Source organism: Symphalangus syndactylus, chromosome 1 (assembly GCF_028878055.3).
Source record: "Symphalangus syndactylus isolate Jambi chromosome 1, NHGRI_mSymSyn1-v2.1_pri, whole genome shotgun sequence".
NCBI classification, from domain to species: Eukaryota; Metazoa; Chordata; class Mammalia; order Primates; family Hylobatidae; genus Symphalangus; species Symphalangus syndactylus.
In genome coordinates, this window is record NC_072423.2 from 107,883,660 (window position 1) to 107,903,768 (window position 20,109).

A 20,109-nucleotide genomic window follows, 5' to 3' on the forward strand; every position below is an offset into this window, starting at 1 on the left:
ACGGTGACCCACCAGGCTGTCTCTCTGCAGTGTTAATGTCAATCATTGCCCACAGGTGCCCTTGACCTGGACACCGTCAGGCCTCCTTCGCAGTGGACTGAAACCTTGTGGCACAGCCCAGGACCACCCAGCCCCATGGACTGGGGGCTCACATCTGGAAGCAGGGCCCCTCAGGACTCAAAGGTGCTCGGAGATGAAGATTGCTGGGTGCCAGCTCATGGGGCCAGCCTCGGCTTCACCCCCAGGAAATGCTTGCTTGTTGCTATGCGGCAGGCACTAGAGCAGGCAGAGAGGGCAGTGGGCTCCTCTGAGGTCGCGGGCAGAGCCCTGTGAGGAGAGGCCTGGCCGCCGGCGGCCACTAGAGGGCAGGACCCTCCTGTGTGTTTCCTCCAAAGGGTTGTTGAGCAGATGAGCAGGACTGACAGGAGACAATGGAGCAGCCGCCCCAGGGCGCAGTCACCACAAGCCCGCTAGAAAGGCTCAGCGGAGGCTGCGATGCGTCCAAAAGTCCACTGGACCCTAGACCTTAAATGACCTCCCTGAGCCTTTAGGCTTTTACTTCCTGGGAGCCCAGCCCTGAGCCAACAGGGACAGTGCCTGGCTCCTACATTGGCAGAGTGACAAGTCAGTGTCCCCTTCTTAGAACACCAGTGGTAGAGGAGCAATTAGGAGAGCAGGTCCTCCAGCTTCTTCCAGGTGCGATGAGGAAACAGAGGCAGAGAAGAACTCACCTGACGGCACCTATGAGGTGGGTAGGGACAGATACTTCTGAGAGTAAACCATTAGCCAAGCACACACGGCAGCCCTGGGGGGTCAGTGCACATCGTCGGGTGCTACTTTTGCAGTTGAGGAAACTGAAGGTCAGAGAGGCTGTCATTTGACTGAAGTGCCACAGCAAGGGTGGACCAGGGTTCCCGCCCGGGCAGGATGATGCTGAGCCTGCATGCAGGCTCCCATGCAGCCTTATCACAGCCTCATGTAGAGACAACCTCCTGTGACCTCGCTGACATGAGTGTGAGTGTGTGGGGACCCTGGTTGCCGCAGTAGGAATGAGGCGGCCTCTCTGCATCCTGACACTCCCAGGCAGAGGCCTGTCCTTCATCTGGACCTACCAACAGTGATGCCAGGAGCAGCTGCCTCTAGGACACGTGTTCCCCTGGGCCAGAGGAACTATGTGAGGAACCCATGGTCCATGCCATGACAACCCTCCTTTAGGGCCTTTTGAGGCCACAGTGGTGCTAAACCCAGGAAGTGGGTGCCAATTCAGGGTACCATTGGCAGCCCTGCTGCTCCTCCCTGGGCTGTGCCTGCAGTCACAGGAGGCAAGGACCTGCTTTTGAATCTTTGGCTTCACCTTGTTCTTTCAACCAGGCTTGGGGCTCTCTGCCTGGGGCTGGGGATAGGTAGTTCTCAGCCTGGGCAGCCCCAGGAGCTGCTAAGTGTCATATCCCTGGGGAAGGCCTGAGCAGTTTGAGGCTGATTTTGGTTGTCCCAATACTGCTGGGAACCACTGGGGAATGAGAGTGTGTTGGGGACCTATTCCTGGAGCCTGAGTCTAAGCTGAGCTGTGGCTCATAAGACTAAATTGCATGGAGACCCAACGTGGCTGCTGGGCCCGTCAAGGGCTGGTGTCTGCTCTGGGAGGTAGCCCTATGGCCGGATCTTTCTCTATGTCCCAGGTCGGCCCCTGTGACCTGGGGCCAGTGTGCTGAAACCTGTGAGGATCAGGCATAGCGGGTAGGGCGGCCTCATAGGTAGGCCCATAAAAGGGACTTGGGCAGAGTCCTGTCCTCCAGCTAAGTATCTGGGGCACCAACCTCACAGACCGCAGAGTTCACTCTCATTAGCGCAGGGGTCCTCTCAACAGCTTCAGTGACCATAGGGATCGGTGTACCCATTTCACAGATGAGGAGACCCAGGCTCAGGTCTTACCACCCTTTGCCAACAGCTTCTTCACTGGTCTCCTTAGCTTCTGTTTTCCCTTTTCCTTCCTTGTTTTAAGCTTTCAAAAAAATTTTTTAGGCTGGGTGTAGTGACTCCTGCCTGTAATCCCAGCACTTTGGGTGGATTGCTTGAGCCTAGGGGTTTGAGACCAGCCTGGGCAACTTAGTGAGACCCCACCTCTACAAAAAATTCCAGAATTTTCTTTTTTTTTACTAATTTAAACATTTTGGCTGGGCATGGGCTCATGCCTGTAATCCTAGCACTTTGGGAGGCCAAAGTGGGTGGATTATCTGAATCAGGAGTTCTAGACCAGCCTGGCCAACATGGTGAAACCCTGTCTCTACTAAAAATACAAATTAGCCAGGCGTGGTGGCATGTGCCTGTAATCCCAGCTCCTTGGAAGGCTGAGCCAGGCTGGTCTTGAATTCCTAACCTCAGGTGATCTGCCCACCTCAGCCTTCCAAAGTGCTAGGATTACAGCTGTGAGCCACCATACCTGGCCAAAAAAAAGAAACTTTTAAAATTATTTAGTGGCTTATTATATAAGAAATACATGAATACATTTTTACTTTAAAAACATAATACACCCAGCACTTTGGGAGGCTGAGGCAGGTGGATCACCTGAGGTCAGGAGTTCGAGACCAGCCTGGTCAACATGGTGGAACCTTGTCTCTACTAAAAATACAAAAATTAGCTGGGCTTGGTGGCAGGCGCCTGTAATCCCAGCTACTCAGGAGGCTGAGGCAGGAGAATTGCTTGAACTCGGGAGGCGGAGGTTGCGATAAGCCAAGATCGTGCCACTGCACTCCAGCCTGGGCGACAGAGTGAGACTCCATCTCAAAAAAAAACAACAAAACCGTAATACAGGGCTGGTCATGGTGGCTCACATTTATAATCCCAGCATACTTCTGGGCTCAGGCAATCCTCCCACCTTGGCCTCCCAAAGTGCTGGGATTACAGGTGTCAGCCACCGTGCCCAGCCTGTTTTGATTTTTTTCAAGAGATGAGGTCTCACTATGTTGCCCACACTGGTCTTGAACTTCTGGGCTCAAGCTATCCTCCTGCTTCTGCTTCCCAGAGTTTTAGATTTTCAGGCATGAGCTATCACACCCAGACTTATTTTTCTCCTTTATCCCCAACCACTGCAGTTAGGTTTGGGTTGGGATGGGGGCAGGTGGGAGATGGGGGAAGCCAACCTCCAAGCAGGGCAGGAAACATCTAGCCAGCCCCATCTTCCCCAATCCACAGCTAGGGTGCTTCCCGGAGAGCCTGCTCTGCTGCAGGGGACAGTGGGGAGTAGTCTGTCTCCATAGACACACAGCATCCCAAAGCCAAACATTTCCCTCCTCAGTCCTTGTAATTGCCACTAGGCTGTGCATATATGGGAAACCCACAGGGTTTACCTCATCCCCTATTGCTGAACATCCAGGCTGTTTTCAGCAGTGCTGTTACAGCTCACTGCAGTGGCCGCCACAGTGCAGGTCTCTGCCAGGCTCTCTACGGGGAGGCGCTGGGAAGTGGAATTGCTGAGCTGGGGGGCAGGGGCTAAGTCACCCTCCAAAAAGCCTGTGCCCACCCCCAGCATAGGCACTTGTTGTACTAACACTTTGCTAAAACCTCTCTCTTCAATGGGAATTAATCTCATTACTTATGAGTTTGCTTATCTTTTCTTACTGAGTGATCATTTTTATTTCCTTTTTTTCTTTTTCCCCCTCACCTCTCTGAATTTTATTTATTTCCTTTTTCCATGAAGAATCTGCTTATATCCTTTCCCCATTTTTCCACTATGGTTTTTATCTTTTCCTTATTCACTTATAGATCTTTATACAGATGCTCTTCAACCCGCTATGGAGTTTCATCCCAATAAACCCTTTACAAGTTAAAAATACGGTAAAATGAAAATGTATTTAATATGCCTAACCTACTGAACATCATAGCTTAGCCCAGCCTGCCTTAAACATGCCCCCAACACTGACATTAGCCTACAGTTGGTCAAAGTCACCTAATACAGTCTGGGCACAGTGGCTCACACCTATAATCCCAGCACTTTGGGAGGCTGAGGGCGGAGCACTTGAGGTCAGAAGTTCGAGACCAGCCTCGCCAACATGGTGAAACCCCGTTTCTACTAAAAATACAAAAATTAGCCAGGCGTGGTGGCACATGCCTGTAGTCCCAGCTACTCAGGAAGCTGAGGCAGGAGAATCGCATGAACCTGGGAGGCGTAGGTTGCAATGAGCTGAGATTGTGCCATTGCACTCCAGCCTGGGCAACAAAAGTGAAACTCCATCTCAAAAACAAAAACAAACAACAAAAAAACAAAGTCACCTAACACAAAGCCTGTTTTATAATAAAGTGTTGAATATCTCATGTAATGATCAAATATTGTGCTCAAAGTGAAAACCAGAATGGTCATATGGATACTTGAAGTATGATTTTTACTAAATGTATAAGACTTTTGCACCATTGTAAAGTAAAAAAAAAATCCCAAGTTGAGCCATGTAAGTCAGGGACCATCTGTATATTCTGGATTTAAATCCTTCGTTGTATTTTCTTGCTTCCCTTTGCCCCACATGGAGAGGTTGACTCTAGAGGGAGTGCAGGGGACAGGGCCGGGACCAGGCTTTCTGCCTGGCTGCAGCTCTTGGATGTTATGTTGGAAAATGTCTAACCCTGGCTAGGTGGAGAGACCATGGCCAGGTGACTTTTCCGAAAGCCTCTGTTCTGTCACCTGTAAAGTGGGCAGAATACTGCCTACCATGCAGGGTTGTGGTGAGGATGAAAGGAACCCACCCATGGACAGGTCATCTGATGAGTGCCACATACATGTGAGATGGACAACTGCTGGGCAGGAGGCACCGTGTCAAGTAGGTGCCCGATAAACGATGACTGTGGTCTCTGTGCCCAGTGAGTGTATGTGGTTCCCTTGGTGGGGGGGGGTCTCTCCTGCAGAGCCAGTGCTCAGAAGTTTAGCATGGATGGGGGACAGTCTGAGACAGGGCTGGTGCTTGGAGAAAGGGAGAAGTGGATGGGCTGAGCTTAGGGAGAAGACACCGCAGGGTTGGCTCATATTGGGTGCAGTTGTGAGGGTCTACTAAGGTCAAGCCCTGTCCCCTCCCGCATCAGGATCCCCAAAGGAAAGTGTTGGGCTGACTTCCTCCAGCCAAGCTGGCTACAGCTGACCCTCTGGTCCCACTCCTGCCAGACAGTCCTGGGGCCTCAGAAAAGCCCTTTGGAGGTGACATGTGGTCCGGCCCACTTGAAGGCATGACTTGGCCTTGGCTGTAATCTGCTGAAACTAATAGGAGGTATATTTATGAGTTGCCATAAAAGGCACTGACGTACTGGTGATAAAAGCCTCCAAAATCACCCTACTATAAACTGCCATTTACATGTCTATGACCTGATTCCCCAGCCAGTCGGCTAGGTATTCCCATTGTCACTGTCCAGGAGGCTCAATTCTCAGCCAGGGGCCTGCAGGGTGAGTTGAAAAAAGGAAGCACTAATATGCAGGCCCAGGGCCACTGCCTGCTCCTCCTTGCAGCTGCTCCCTCCCAAGAGACTCCTCGTATCGAGCGTACCCTGGAGGCTTATTTTCTTACTGAGGAGTAACTTAGATTCGGTACACTACACCAATCATGAATGTATAATACAGCTCAATGACTTTTACATAGATGGACACCCGTGTAACCACGACCCCGAGCAAACTTCCTCACCCTAGGAAATTCCCTTGTGCCCCTTCCCCGCCAGTGTCCCCTAGCCCAGAAGTAACCAGTGTTCTGACCTCCATCATCAGAGATCAGTTTTGCTGTCCTAGAATTTCACCCAAATGTCATCATACATGTGTTTTCTTCTGTGTGTGGCCTCGTTTCCTCAATATAATGTTTTTTATTTTTGTATATTTTTTGAGACAGGGTCTTGCTCTGTTCTCCTTCCGTAGTGCAGTGGCGCCATCACGGCTCACTGCAGCCTCCAACTCCCAGGCTCAAGTGATTCTCCCACCTCAGCCTCCCAAGTTGTAGCTGGGACTACAGACATGCTCCACCATGCCCGGCTAATTTTTTCTATTTTTTTTTTGTTTGTTTTTAGAGACAGGGTTTCACTATGTTACCCAGGCTGGTCTCTAACTCCTACGCTCAAGCGCTCCGCCCGCCTCGGCCTCCCAAAGTGCTGGGATTACAGGCGTGAGCCACTGCGCCCAGCCAATATAATGTTTTCCAGATTCCTCCATGCTGCCCTGTGTAACAGTTGTTCTTTCTTTTTTATCATTGAGTAGTCGTCTCCATTGTATGGATGGATAGGCCACACTGGTTTATTTATTCTCCTATTGATGGATATTTGGGTTGTTTCCAGTTTTTGGCTACTATGAACAAAGCTGCTATGAATAGTCCTGTGCACGTTTGTGTGAGAATATGTTTTTATTTCTCTTGAGTAAATCTTCAGAATGGAGTAGCTGCCTCAGAAGGTAAGAGCGTCTGATGTCATAAGAAACTGCCAACGGCAATGGATGAGCATTCCAGTTGCTCCTCTTCTTTTGAGGTTTCTCTGCCCCAGACCTTCAGTTTCCTTAAAGAGCCCACCTGTCATCCCATCTGGAGGTGGGCCTGGCTGTAGCGGATGGCAGGCATCCTCCAGGAACCCAAAATCTTGCTGCAAGGGAGGGATCTGGCTGATGTGTGCAGGTGCCAGTTACACCCTCAGGGAGCTAGCTCCATTTGGTAAGCACCAGTTATGAGTCAGTCACCACAGTAAGGCTGTTATTTGTATGCCCTATTTAATCCTCTATGTGCTGGAGTCTTGCCAGCAATGGCAGACAAAATATTTAGTGCCTGCAGACTGCCCTGCCTCCACCTGCCAAGGCTGCCCATCCCCAGCAGCCCCTCCCTGGCCATCATATTAGATCTATCACATGACCCAGCACAAAGGCACTGAGAAGGTCTGTAGAGCTTCTCTCCATTACCCCACTGCCCAGAGCAAGGCCCAGGGAGAGAAGAGAGTTTGGCCCCATGGTTATAAGCAGAGCTGGGAAACAACTCAACTTTTCTGCTCCCAGCTCAGGAGAGAAAATCAGGCCTCCTCTCTTAGAGACAGTCCTTTTCTATGCTCCTTTCTCATCAAATCAACCTTAGAGAGGGCTTCACTCATCTGGGAGCACTGCTAGGGGGGTGTGTGTCACAGTCCTGCCTAGTGGTAGCAGCCAGCCCAGCCAGTGCAGGCACACAGCAGGCATCAATGAAAGGAAGGAAGAGGCCGGGCGCAGTGGCTCATGCTTGTAATCCTAGCACTTTGGGAGGCCGAGGTGGGTCAGATCACTTGAAGTCAGGAGTTTGAAACCAGCCTGGCCAACAGGGCGAAACCTCATCTCTACTAAAATTACAAAAAATTAGCTGGGCATGGTGGCATGCGTCTGTAGTCCCATCTACTTGGGAGGCCGAGGGAGGAGAATCGCTTGAACCTGGGAGGCAGAGCTTCCAGTGAGCCAAGATCACGCCATTGCACTCCAGCCTGGGCTACAGAGCAAGACTCTGTCGAAAGAAAGAAAAAGAAGAAAGAAAGAAAAGAAAGAGAAAGGAAGGAATGAAAGAAAGAAAGAAAGAAAGAAAGAAAGAAAGAAAGAAAGAAAGAAAGAGAGAGGGGGAGAGGGAGAGAGAAAAGGAAAGAGAGAAAGAAAAAAAAGAAAAGAAAAAGAGAAAGGAAGGAAGGAAGGAAGGGAAGGAAAGAAAGGAAAGAAAGGAAAAAGAGAGAGGCCGGGAGCTGTGGCTCACGCCTGTAATCTCAGCACTTTGGGAGGCCAAGGTGGGCGGTTCACAAGGTCAGGAGATCGAGACCATCCTGGCTAACACGGTGAAACCCTGTGTCTACTAAAAATACAAAAAATTAGCCGGGCGTGGTGGCGGGCATCTGTAGTCCCAGCTACTCAGGACGCTGAGACAGGAGAATGGCGTGAACCCGGGAGGCGGAGCTTACAATGAGCCGATATCTCACCACTGCACTCTAGCCTGGGTGACAGAGCAAGACTCCGCCAAAAAAAAAAAGAGGGAGAGAAGGAAGGAAGAATAAGACGAGGAGTTGGACGAAGACCTGATCAACAACTTCAGGGTGAACGGAAAATAACTGATAGAAGACCAGAAAGGCAACCACCTCATGAACGAAGATTTGAAAAACCCATTGAAGAAAAGGGTGAAGGAGGTGAATTTTCACTAGATAGATCGATTATTGACCAACCTATTTGAGGTCGTGGATGTGGAATGGGCTGAGGAGATGGATCTGATTCTTGTGGCAAACGTGAATTTGATAGGCATCGTGGAAGTGATCTTCTTTTTCACATTACAGTGGCCTGAAGCATGAGGACAAACGTGGAGGTAGCGGATCTTACCGCTGGGGAACTGTCAAAGATGAATTAACTGACTTGGATCCATCAAATGTGACTGAGGAAACACCTGAAGGTGAGGAACATGATCCAGTGGCAGTCACTGAAAATAACGAGAATGAAGTGGAAGAGGTAAAAGAGGAGGGTCCGAAACAGATGACTTTGGATGAGTGGAAGGCTATTCAAAATAAAGATTGGGCAAAAGTAAAATTTAATATCTGAAAACCAAATGAAGGTGCCGATGGGCAGTGGAAGAAGGGATTTGTTCTTCATAAATCAAAAAGTGAAGAGGCTCATGCTGAAGAATTGGTTATGGACCATCATTTCCAGAAGCCAGCAAATGATATAACATCTCAGCTGGAGATCAATTTTGGAGACCTTGGCCGCCCAGGATGTGGTGGCAGGGGAGGGCATGGTGGGCGCCCAAACCGTGGCAGCAGGACCAACAAATGCTTCTGCTCCTGATGTGGGTGACCCAGAGGCATTCCCAGCTCTGGCGTAACTGGTGCCGTAAGACAACACTGGTTCCTTTGTGAACTCTTCTGTTCAAAGCTTTTGCATGCTTAAGGATTCCAAACAACTAAGAAATTTAAAAAAAAAGTCATTCATACCATTCACACCTAAAGACTGAGTTTTATCTGTTTTAGAAATGAGCATCTCTTGCTACACAGAAGTAACAAATACGATAGTTTTGTATTTAGAAATGTGTTGGTGGCTGGGTGCTTAGGAGGCCGAGGTGGGCAGATCAAGAGGTCAGGAGATCAAGACCATCCTGGCTAACATGGTGAAACCCCATCTGCACTAAAAATACAAAAAATTAGCCAGGTGTGGAGGCACTTGCCTGTGGTCCCAGCTACTTGGGAGGCTGAGGCAAGAGAATCAACTGAACCTGGGAGGCGGAGGTTGCAGTGAGCCACGATTGTGCCACTCTATTCCAGCCTGGGTGACAGAGGAGACTCCATCTCAAAAAAAAAAAAAAAAAAAAAAAAAAGAAAGAAAGAAAGAAAGAAAAAAAAGGTAATGGTAGCAGGGATGTTTTCATAATTTTCAGAGATTATGCATTCTTCATGAATACTTTTGTATTGCTACTTGCAAATATGCATTTCCAAACCTGAAATATAGGTGTGAACAGTGTGTACCAGTTTAAAGCTTTCACTTCATTTGTGTTTTTTAATTAAGGATTTAGAAGTTCCACAATTACAAACTGGTTTTAAATATTGGACATACTGGTTTTAATATCTGCTTTGCGTTTTCACACATGGTCAACTGGGACATGTTAAACTTTGATTTGTCAAATTTTATGCTGTGTGGGATACTAACTATATGTATTTTAACTTAGTTTTAATATTTTCATTTTTGGGGAAAAATCTTTTTTCACTTCCCATGATAGCTGTTTTATATATATATATATTTATATATATATGCTAAATCTTGATATACAGAAATATCAGTACTTGAACAAATTCAAAGCACATTGGTTTATTAACCCTTGCTACTTGCATGGTTCATCAGGTTCAAATTATAACTGATTCACATTTTCAACTATATTTACTTTTTAAATGCGTGACTTTAAAATCTAAACTAGACATCTTATTGGTGAAAGTTGTTTAAGCTACTTATTGTTGGTAGACACATCCTGTCAAGTGAAGTAGCTTTATAGGTATGGGTTTTCCCGCCCCGCCTCCACCAAGGTGGGTGGAATAAGTTGATTTGGCCAATGTGTAATATTTAAAGTGTTCTGTAAAGTAAGTGTCTGGCCATTTGGTATGATTTCTGTGTGTGAAAGTTTCTAAAATCAAAATGGTATATCCATAATCAGCAACCATTTAACCTTTCCTTGTTCTAAAACAAACAAAAAAATCCAAAGGGCACTGGTTGGTAGGATGAGGTTGGGGAGTACTTTAATTTTTGGAATTTGGGAAGCAAACAGCTTTACTTTATAAGGTTAGAACAGCAGCACCATCCATTAAATATAAACCTAAAATCTTTACTGTTTCTAAATTTCCTAGATTGTTATTATTTGGTCCTAAGTTGAGTATTTGTTCCACAGAAAGTGATAATTATCTTTTCCCTCTTCCTCCATTAGAAAATTAGGTTAATAATGGATTCCTTTAATGGGAGCATCACCACGTATTAAAACATCCATGGAGAGAATGATGAATAAGAAAAGTTTTCTAGGATTCTCTTTTATTCTGCCACATTTATTGTTAAACAGGGAAGGAATTTTTAAAAAAGTTTTAAGAATCATTCATCCCTTCATTTTTAGAAATGTTCTACCTGTATATGGTAATGTCCAGTTTTTAAAATATTGGACATCTTCAATCTTAAACATTTCTATTTAGCTGATTGTTCTCACACATACTTCTAAAAGAGAAATTGCAGATTACAAGAGTTACTTATTTGGATTAGATTTATTAATCTCAGTTACCTACTATTCTGACATTTTAGGAAGGAGGTAATTGTTTTTAATGATGGATAAACTTGTGCTGGTGTTTTGGATCTTATGCTGAGCATGTTCTGCACTGATGCTAATGTCTAATATATCTGCTACCCAGAGATTAATTTAGTCCATATGGACTATTGACCCCTCTTGAGACTGCAACATACACACTCCTAAATCAGTGTGTTTAGACTTTTCAAGTATCTAACTCATTTCTGAACATGTACCATGTTTATAAACCTCTGATTTCCAGCAGCATACTATAGAAAACACCTGCTATTAAAAACACTTCACAACTTCTACTCAGTGTCACCCATTGCTATCTTGAGAGACAACACAGCAATACCTGGTATGTTGCAAGTTTTCAAGATAGCCAGAACTTTAAAAGTTGGTCCATTAGTTGTATCTGATGGATATAAATTTGCCTCCTAGTTCACTTTGTGTCAAGAGCTAAAACTGTGAACCTAACTTTCTCTTACTGGTGGGTAATAACTGAAAATAAAGATTTATTTTCATGCTCACTTCTTTTTTTTTTTTTTTTTTTTTTTTTATTGAGATGGAGTCTCGCTCTGTCACCCAGGCTGGAGTGCAGTGGTGCGATCTCAGCTCACTGCAACCTGCGCCTCCCAGGTTCAAGCGATTCTCTTGCCTCAGCCTCCAGAGTAGCTAGGAGTACACGCCACCACCCCGGCTAATTTTTGTATTGTTAGTAAAGACGGAGTTTCACCATGTTGGCCAGACTGATCTTGAACTCCTGACCTCAGGTGATCCACCCACCTCGGCCTCCCAAAGTGCTGGGATTACAGGCGTGAGCCACCGCATCCGGCATCATGCTCACTTCTTAAAAGTCATAAAGACAATCAAATAGGATCCTGTTTATCGTCATGCGTTTCCTGGTTTCTGAACTGTGTGCACACCCCCATGTGCATTGTTTTTTTTTTTTTTGAGATGGAGTCTCGCTCCCCTTGCCCAGGTTGGAGTGCAGTGGCACCATCTCGGCTCACTGCAACCTCCACCTCCCAGGTTCAAGCGATTCTTCTTCCTCAGCCTCCAGAGTAGCTGGGATTACAGGCGTGCACCATCATGCCCAGCTAATTTTTGTATTTTTGGTAGAGACGAGGTTTCACCGTGTTGGCCAGGCTGGTCTCAAACTCCCGACCTCAGGTGATCCACCCGCCTTGGCCTCCCAAAGTGCTAGGCTTACAGGCGTGAGCCACCACACCTGGCCTCCTGTGTGCTTATATTTAATTTTTAAATTGAATTTTATATGGAGTTTTTATTTGCTAAAAACCAGGCTGTTGAATCACATTTGGAAAGGGTACCTATCTTAATGACTAACAACTTAATTGGGAAAGTTGAGTTCTTATAAAAAATAGAAAACAAGGACTTCTTGGATTGAATCCAATTGTCACTTCTTAGCAGATCACTTTTTTGATAGTGAAAGTTAAGCATACTGAATGCTACTTTTTATTGACAAACTGGCTATAATACTCTAGAAGAAAAAAATCCCTAAATGGATACAGATTCCTAAAGTAATAGTGGCAGCAGATGTTTCAGTGAACTTTTATCTTGACACTTTTAAATAGAAGTAATGCCAGAGCTGAAATTTTTAAGGCACTTACAGCTTGTATTGAAATTATTGGAGACATGATATTTCTTTATTAGCTATTTTGAGAACTGTGGAGTTATGCAAGATTTTTAAAAGGTGGCACCAGGGGGCCAGGCGCAGTGGCTCACGCCTGTAATCCCAGCACTTTGGGAGGCCAAGGCAGGTGGATCACCTGAGATTGGGAGTTCAAGACCAGCCTGGACAACGTGGTGAAACCTCGTCTCTACTAAAAATACAAAAAATTAGAGGAGTGTGATGGCGTGTACTCCCAGTTACTTGGGAGGCTGAGGCAAGAGAATCGCTTGAATCTGGGAGGTGGAGGTTGCGGTGAGCTGAGATTGTACCACTGCACTCCAGACTGGGCAACAAGAGCAAAACTCCGTCTCAAAAAAATGTGGCATCAGGTATTATACATCTAGTTAGTTCCTTTACTCTGTTTTATTTTATTTTTATTTATTTTTATTTTTTTTGAGACGGAGTCTCGCTCTGTCACCCAGGCTGGAGTGCAGTGGTGCGATCTCGGCTCACTGCAAGCTCCACCTCCTGGGTTCACGCCATTCTCCTGCCTCAGCCTGCTGAGTAGCTGGGACTAGAGGCACCCGCCACCACGCCCGGCTAATTTTTTGTATTTTTAGTAGAGACAGGGTTTCACCATGTTGGCCAGGATGGTCTCGATCTCCTGACCTCGTGATCCGCCCGCCTCGGCCTCCCAAAGTTCCAGGATTACAGGCATGAGCCACTGCACCCGGCCCTGTTTTATTTTTTAAATGAAAGTAGAACACATCATTTCCAGGGTTGTCAATATATTTGGGGCTTGTTTTTGGTAGGGATTTGGATGGAGGATATTAAGTATTCATTCATTCTAATTTTGTTATTTTTCTAATTGCCAGAGATGGTTGCACTGAAATAGAAAAATGTTATGGGGAGTTGCATACAAAGCCTAAATGTGTCCTGGATTTTGAAAATACTAGATTGGTGAAATTACTTTTGCGCCAACCTAATATGTCTTTAGGAAAGTACTAGTATGTGGAAGGAAACAATAAATATTGAAAGGTTTAAAGGAATGAGAAACTTCCTAGTTGCTAGAACCTAACGGATGTTGACTTTAAAGGTAAGATTGTTCAGGTATATTAGTGGACATCTAGTCCAATGCTATAGCAAATTCCAGAGGTCTCAGGTGCATGCAATTCTACTTTCTAAAGAAAGTAAACACTTAGAAAATAGATTCTAACCCAGACATTTGGATTATACTGAGATAAATACGTAAATAAGTTTTAGCAAGTCTGAACACTGACAAGCAAGCCAGATCTTCAGGTTAACTAAGAAAAGCCCAGAAACTTCATTATTTACTGTGCTTTGTATGCCATAACTGGTAACAAGGCAGTAAAATGATACATATTTGAACTGGACCATAGTAATTAAATGATTTATCAATATCATTTGGAAGACAATTGTCAGGTTGAGATTAATAGTAAGTGGCAGCTTTCCAGAAATCTAACTTGTCATTTGGCTTAGCTGTGCCCTGGGATTACCTTTTACCTTAGGCGTGCTTCTAGGCATGTTTCCTAACTTAAAATCTTCCTTGATTTTTAAGTTCAAATTTGGAGGTTATGTGAAGTGATTGAAATAAGTCTTTCAGGCTGAGGAAGTAGGTAATTTCAAGAAAATAGAGAAAGCAAGTTTGTAATCTAAACATGAGAAGCTTAAGTTTAGGAAATGATTAGAATATAAATTGTTAAAACCATCAAGATTTTGGCCACAGATGAAAATATGAACATCGGGGCCAGGCATGGTGGCTCACGCCTGTAATCCCAGCACTTTGGGAGGCCAAGGTGGGCAGATCATGAGGTCAAGAGATGGATATCATCCTGGCCAACATCGTGAAATTCCGTCTCTACTAAAAATACAAAAATTAGCTGGGTGTGGTTGCACATGCCTGTAATCCCAGCTGCTCAGGAGGCTGAGGCAGGAGAATCGCTTGAACCCAGGAGGCAGAGGTTGCAGTGAGCCGAGATCACGCCACTGCACTCCAGCCTGGGTGACAAAGCAAGGCTCCGTCTAAAAAAAAAAAAACAAAAAAAAAACAAAAACCAGCCAGGCGAGGTGGCTCACGCCTGTAATCCCAGCACTTTGGGAAGCCGAGGTGTGCAGATCACGAGGTCAGGAGATCGAGACCATCCTGGCTAGCACGGTGAAACCCTGTCTCTACTAAAAATACAAAAAATTAGCCGGGTGTGGTGGTGGCTGCCTGTAGTCCCAGCTACTCGGGAGGCTGAGGCAGGAGAATGGCGTGAACCTGGGAGGTGAAGCTTGCAGTGAGCTGAGATTACGCCAATGCACTCCAGCCTGGGCAACAGAGCGAGACTCCATTTCAAAAAAAAAACAAAAAACAAAACAAAACAAAAACAAAAAAACATGATTATAGTTTAGTATTTCACATTTAGTGACATTTTTCCGATCACTTTGTGTAAGTCCTTTGTGTTGTACAAAGAGGTTTTTACATGAGATGAGAATTATGAACATTTTATATAGGTAAGTAAACTCCATAGGTTGAGCTGGGGCAGAAATCAATGGCTCCTGGAGACTTTTTTTTTTTAGAGCTTAGAATGCCCATTTGGAAAGAATTCAGCTTTTGTGCTATTGATTACTTCTGTACTAAACTAGTAGTCAAGTGTTCACTTCCAAATGGAAGAGAAAAAATTACCCACACGAGTTAGAAAATTATTTACCAAATTATATTTTTGAGGTATTATGTATGTACTTAGTATTTAAAATTAGTAATGTTTGTTCCTTTTGCCGCCCATTTTGGAGTATGTGACAATTCCCAGTGTGCTTGTATGACATTACTTTTCCTGAGACTTGTATGTGCAAGAAAGTTTACATAAAAGATGGTGGTAACTTAAAAAAAAAACAAAAACTCCTCTGAAATATTCACAAGTTTGTTCACAGCTCAAGCCCAAATCTTACAGCTGAAAGAACCTCCAGACATCTTTGAGTGCAGCGCTCTGCTTTCAATAGATCACATGTACTAGCTGCATTTTAAGAACATAATTTATATCAGGAGGTAAAGTGACTACCTCATTTTTTTTTTTTTTTTTTTGAGATGGAGTCTTGCTCTGTCGCCCAGGCTGGAGTGCAGTGGTGCGATCTCGGCTAACTGCAAGCTCCGCCTCCTGGGTTCACGCCATTCTCCTGCCTCAGCCTCCCGAGTAGCTGGGACTACAGGTGCCCGCCACCACACCTGGCTAATTTTTTTTGGTATTTTTAGTAGAGACAGGGTTTCACCGTATTAGCCAGGATGGTCTCAATCTCCTGACCTTGTGATCCACCTGCCTCAGCCTCCCAAAGTGCTGGGATTACAGGCGTGAGCCACCGCACCCGGCCGACTACCTCAGGTTTTTAACTCCAGACCTGACAGAATGACTAGATAAAGATGGTGGAAAATGAAAACCGGTGGCCTTACAAACAAGCTCCATCAGGAATGAAGATCATATATTCCAGGTATTATAAAATAAGTAACGAGAAAATTAGGATTCAATTGGCCACACTTCACTTTGTACAAAGCTACCGGGTAAAGCAAGATCTATGGGCATTTTCCCGATTTTGTCTGTACTATGCAGAAATTTCTTTCTTCTCAAATCCATCTAGTGCTAACATGCGGGAACCAAGTGGGGGCCTAGAGGTGGCACCATCAATTTGGCTGGTAAGCCCAGGCAGGAAACTATGAGACTCTTACCAACCAGGGAGATTTAACCGCTCCAGGCTGGGTGTGGTGGCTCACGTCTGTAATCCCAACACTTTGGGAGGCCGAGGTGGGTGATCACCTGAGGTCAGGAGTTCAAGACCAGCCTGGCCAATGTGATGAAACCCCATCTCTACTAAAAATACAAAAATTAGCTGGGTGTGGTGGTGCATGTCTGCAGTCCCAGCTACTGGGAGGCTGAGGCAGGAGAATCGCTTGAACCTGGGAGGCAGAGATTGCAGTGAGCCGAGATGGTGGCATTGCACTCCAGCCTGGGTGACACAGCAAGACTCCATCTCAAAAAAATAAATAAAAAATAAAAAAATAAACTACTCTGTAGCTGTAACAGGCATCAAACAAACACATGAAATGTCCTTGTGAACATCTTGTAGCTTCGCAGCAATATCCTGACAGTTATTGTATTACACTGGTGCAAAACTAATCACAGTTTTTGCCATTAAAAGTAATAGCACTTTGGGAGGCCGAGGCGGGCGGATCACGAGGTCAGGAGATCGAGACCACAGTGAAACCCCGTCTCTACTAAAAATACAAAAAATTAGCCGGGCGTGGTGGCGGGCGCCTGTAGTCCCAGCTACTCGGAGAGGCTGAGGCAGGAGAATGGCGTGAACCCGGGAGGCGGAGCTTGCAGTGAGCCGAGATTGCGCCACTGCACTCCAGCCTGGGCGACAGAGCGAGACTCCGTCTCAAAAAAAAAAAAAAAAAAAAAAAGTAATAGCAACAACTGCAATTGCTTTTGCATCAACCTGAATATGTAGGCTATACCTTAATATGAAAGAAAGAATGGCAGAGTAGGGAGAGGCAGGGACTGTGACAGAGGGCATCGGACAGGCAGGAACTGTGGTCTCCACTCATGGTGAAAAGGTGGGGGGTATGAGGGACTCTGGGCAGCAGAGGGATTCGGGCAGTGCTTGTCTAAGCCCAGCAGGTGGCTATGGAGAGAGAGTGTAGGAGGGTCCCTGGTGGTATCTCCCTTTATCCTCTCTTGCCCTGGTTGGGCCTGCCTTGCCAAGTCCCTTCCAAGGGCCAGATGAACAGCCTTCTTCACAAACCTCCTGCCCTGGCCTCTCCAAAAGGGCCAAGAGGGTCGTGGAGAATGCTCTTGCCTGTGCTGGATGCCATGTTGAAAATAAGCTGTCACCCAGGTTTCACCCTAGAGAGGTCAATTCCAAGTCCTGGGGGTCAGGTAGGGCTGAGGGGCTATCACTTTATAGATATGTGTCTTTTTGTACTTCAACTATACTTCAGTAGTATAGAAAAACAGAAACATTTTCAATCATATTCATTTCATTAAAATACTATTAATATTTTAATATAATTGTCTTTAATATCATTTAACAACATGATTTAATATAATATTTTATGAGGGGCAAAATGATTATACTTCTTTGGCAAACAAAATAATTTAAAAATAGTATTTATCTCCTCTTTACTTCTTTTTAACATTTCTATATTTTGTGTTTTACAATATATGTAATGTTTTATTAGACTAGTATAAATATATTAAATAATATGATTTAAGTATTTTGGAAGGCATACATTCATGTGGGTACAATATTTTGAAGGCCAGTACAAAAGGGAACTCTTGAATCTCCATCCCCTGGGCATTCTATATGATTGAAATAATATGATTTATCTTGCAATAAAGGAGTAGTTTAACATTAAAGAAAAAAAGAGGCCGGGTGCAGTGGCTCACACCTGTAATCTCAGCACTTCGGGACGCCGAAGTGGGCAGATCACTTGAGGTCAGGAGTTCAAGACCAACCTGGCCAACATGGTGAAATCCCATCTCTACTAAAAATACAAAAATTAACCAGGGGTGGTAATTACAGGCACACGCCTATAATCCTAGTTACTCCGGAGGCTGAGGCAGGAGAATCGCTTGAACCCGAGAGGTGGAGGTTGCAGTGAGCCGAGATTGTGCCACTGCACTCCAGCCTGGGTGACAGGGCGAGACTCCATCTCAAAAAAAAAAAAAAAAAAGAAAGAAAAAGAAAAAAGAAAACGAATAATCTGATACATGTAGAAACATGGATGAATCTCAGAAACAAACAGGACGCCTGACACAGCAGGTCACACTTGTAAACTCAGCACTTTGGGAGGCTGAGGTGGTAGAATCACTTGAGACTAGAGTTCAAGGCCAGCTTGGGCAACATGGTGAGACCCCATTTGTACAAAAAATAAGAAAAGATGTAATGACACATGCCTGTAGTCCCAGCTACTCAGGAGGCTAAGGCAGGAGGATCACTTGAAGCCAAGAGTTAGAGGCTGCAGTGCACATTTATTGCACCTATGAAGTGAGACCCTGTCTCAAAACAAAAAGCCAGACAGGAACTGGGGCTCACGCCTGTAATGCAAGCACTTTGAGAGGCTGAGATGGGCGGATCACTTGAGGCCAGTAGTTCAAAACCAGCCTGGCCAACATGAGAAACCCTGTCTCTATTGAAAACACACATACACACACACACACAAATTAGCTGAGCGCTGTGGCTCACACATGTAATCACAGCTACTCGGGAGGCTGAGGCAGGAGAACTGCTTGAACTGGGAGGCAGTGGTTGCAATGAGCTGAGATGGCACCACTGCATTCCAGCCTGGACGACAGACTGAGACACCGTCTCGAAAACAACAACAACAACAACAACAACAACAACAAAGAAAAAAGCAACCAGACGGGATTGCTACTTGGAGGAGCTGTACAAAAAATAATAATAAAAAACAGACATAAGAGAGTATTGCTCTATGATGAAATTTTTTTCTCATCTCTTTCTTTATTCTTTTTTTTTTTTTTCATTTTTTCATTTTTTTTTTTGAGGCAAAGTCTCACTCTGTCACCCAGGCTAGAGTGCTGTGGCATAATCACAGCTCACTGCAGTCTTGACCTCCAGGCTCAAGTGATACTCCCACCTTAGCCTCCTGAGTAGCTAGGACTACAGGCTTCGGCCACCACATCTGGCTAATTTTTAAATTTTCTGTAGAGATGGGGTCTTGCTATGTTGCCCAGGCTGGTCTCGAACTCCTGGCCTCAATCAATCTTCCCACCTTGGCCTCCTAAAGTGCTGGGTTTACAGGCATGAGCCACCATGCCTGGCCTATGATGAAGTTTATAAAAACAGGCAAAACTAATCTTGAAACTAGAAATCAGATCAATGTTTGCCTATGGGTGAGGGGAGTCATTAGAAGGCTCTGTGTTGGCCAGGAGCAGTGGCTCACGCCTGTAATCCTAGCACTTTGGGAGGCCGAGGCTGGCAAATCACCTGAGACCAGGAGTTCGAGACCAGCCTGGCCAACATGGTGAAACCCCATCTACTAAAAATACAAAAATTAGCCGGGCATTGTGGCATGTGCCTGTGATCCCAGCTACCTGGGAGGCTGAGGCAGAAGAATTGCTTGAACCTGGGAGGCGGAGGCTGCAGTGAGCTGAGATCACAACACTGCACTCCAAGCTGGGTGACACAGAGAGACTCCCTTAAAAAAAAAAAGAAGTCTCTGTGTCTTCGTGGTGGTGGTTACATGGGCTGCACCTCTGTGAGCACTCAGAGAACTCTACGCTTATAAAATAGGTATGTGTATATATATATATATATATTTATATATTTTTTTTTTTTTTTTTTTTTGAGACAGAGCCTCATTCTATCGCCCAGGCTGGAGGGCACTGGGGTGATCTTGGCTCACTGCAACCTCCGTCTCCTGGGTTCAAGGAATTCTCATGGCTCAGCCTCCCGAGTAGCTGGGATTACAGGCGTGCACCACCACAACTGGCTAATTGTTGTATTTTTAGTAGAGACGAGGTTTCACAATGTTGGCCAGGCTGGTCTCAAACTCCCGACCTCATGTGATCTGCCCACCTCAGCCTCCCAAAGTGCTGGGATTACAGGCGTGAACCACCACGCACAGCCCAAAATGGGTATATTTTATTGTATGCAAATTATACCTAAAAAAAAAAATTGTAAAAAAAATCTCGGCCACACTCATGCCTGTAATCCTAG

General features: G+C 45.4%; 1 pseudogene; it reads left to right on the forward strand.

Moving 5' to 3' along the window:
• The first annotated feature begins 1,008 nt into the window (after positions 1–1,008).
• LOC129488869 (SERPINE1 mRNA-binding protein 1-like) lies at positions 1,009–9,027 on the forward strand (annotated as a pseudogene).
• Positions 9,028–20,109: the final 11,082 nt, after the last annotated feature.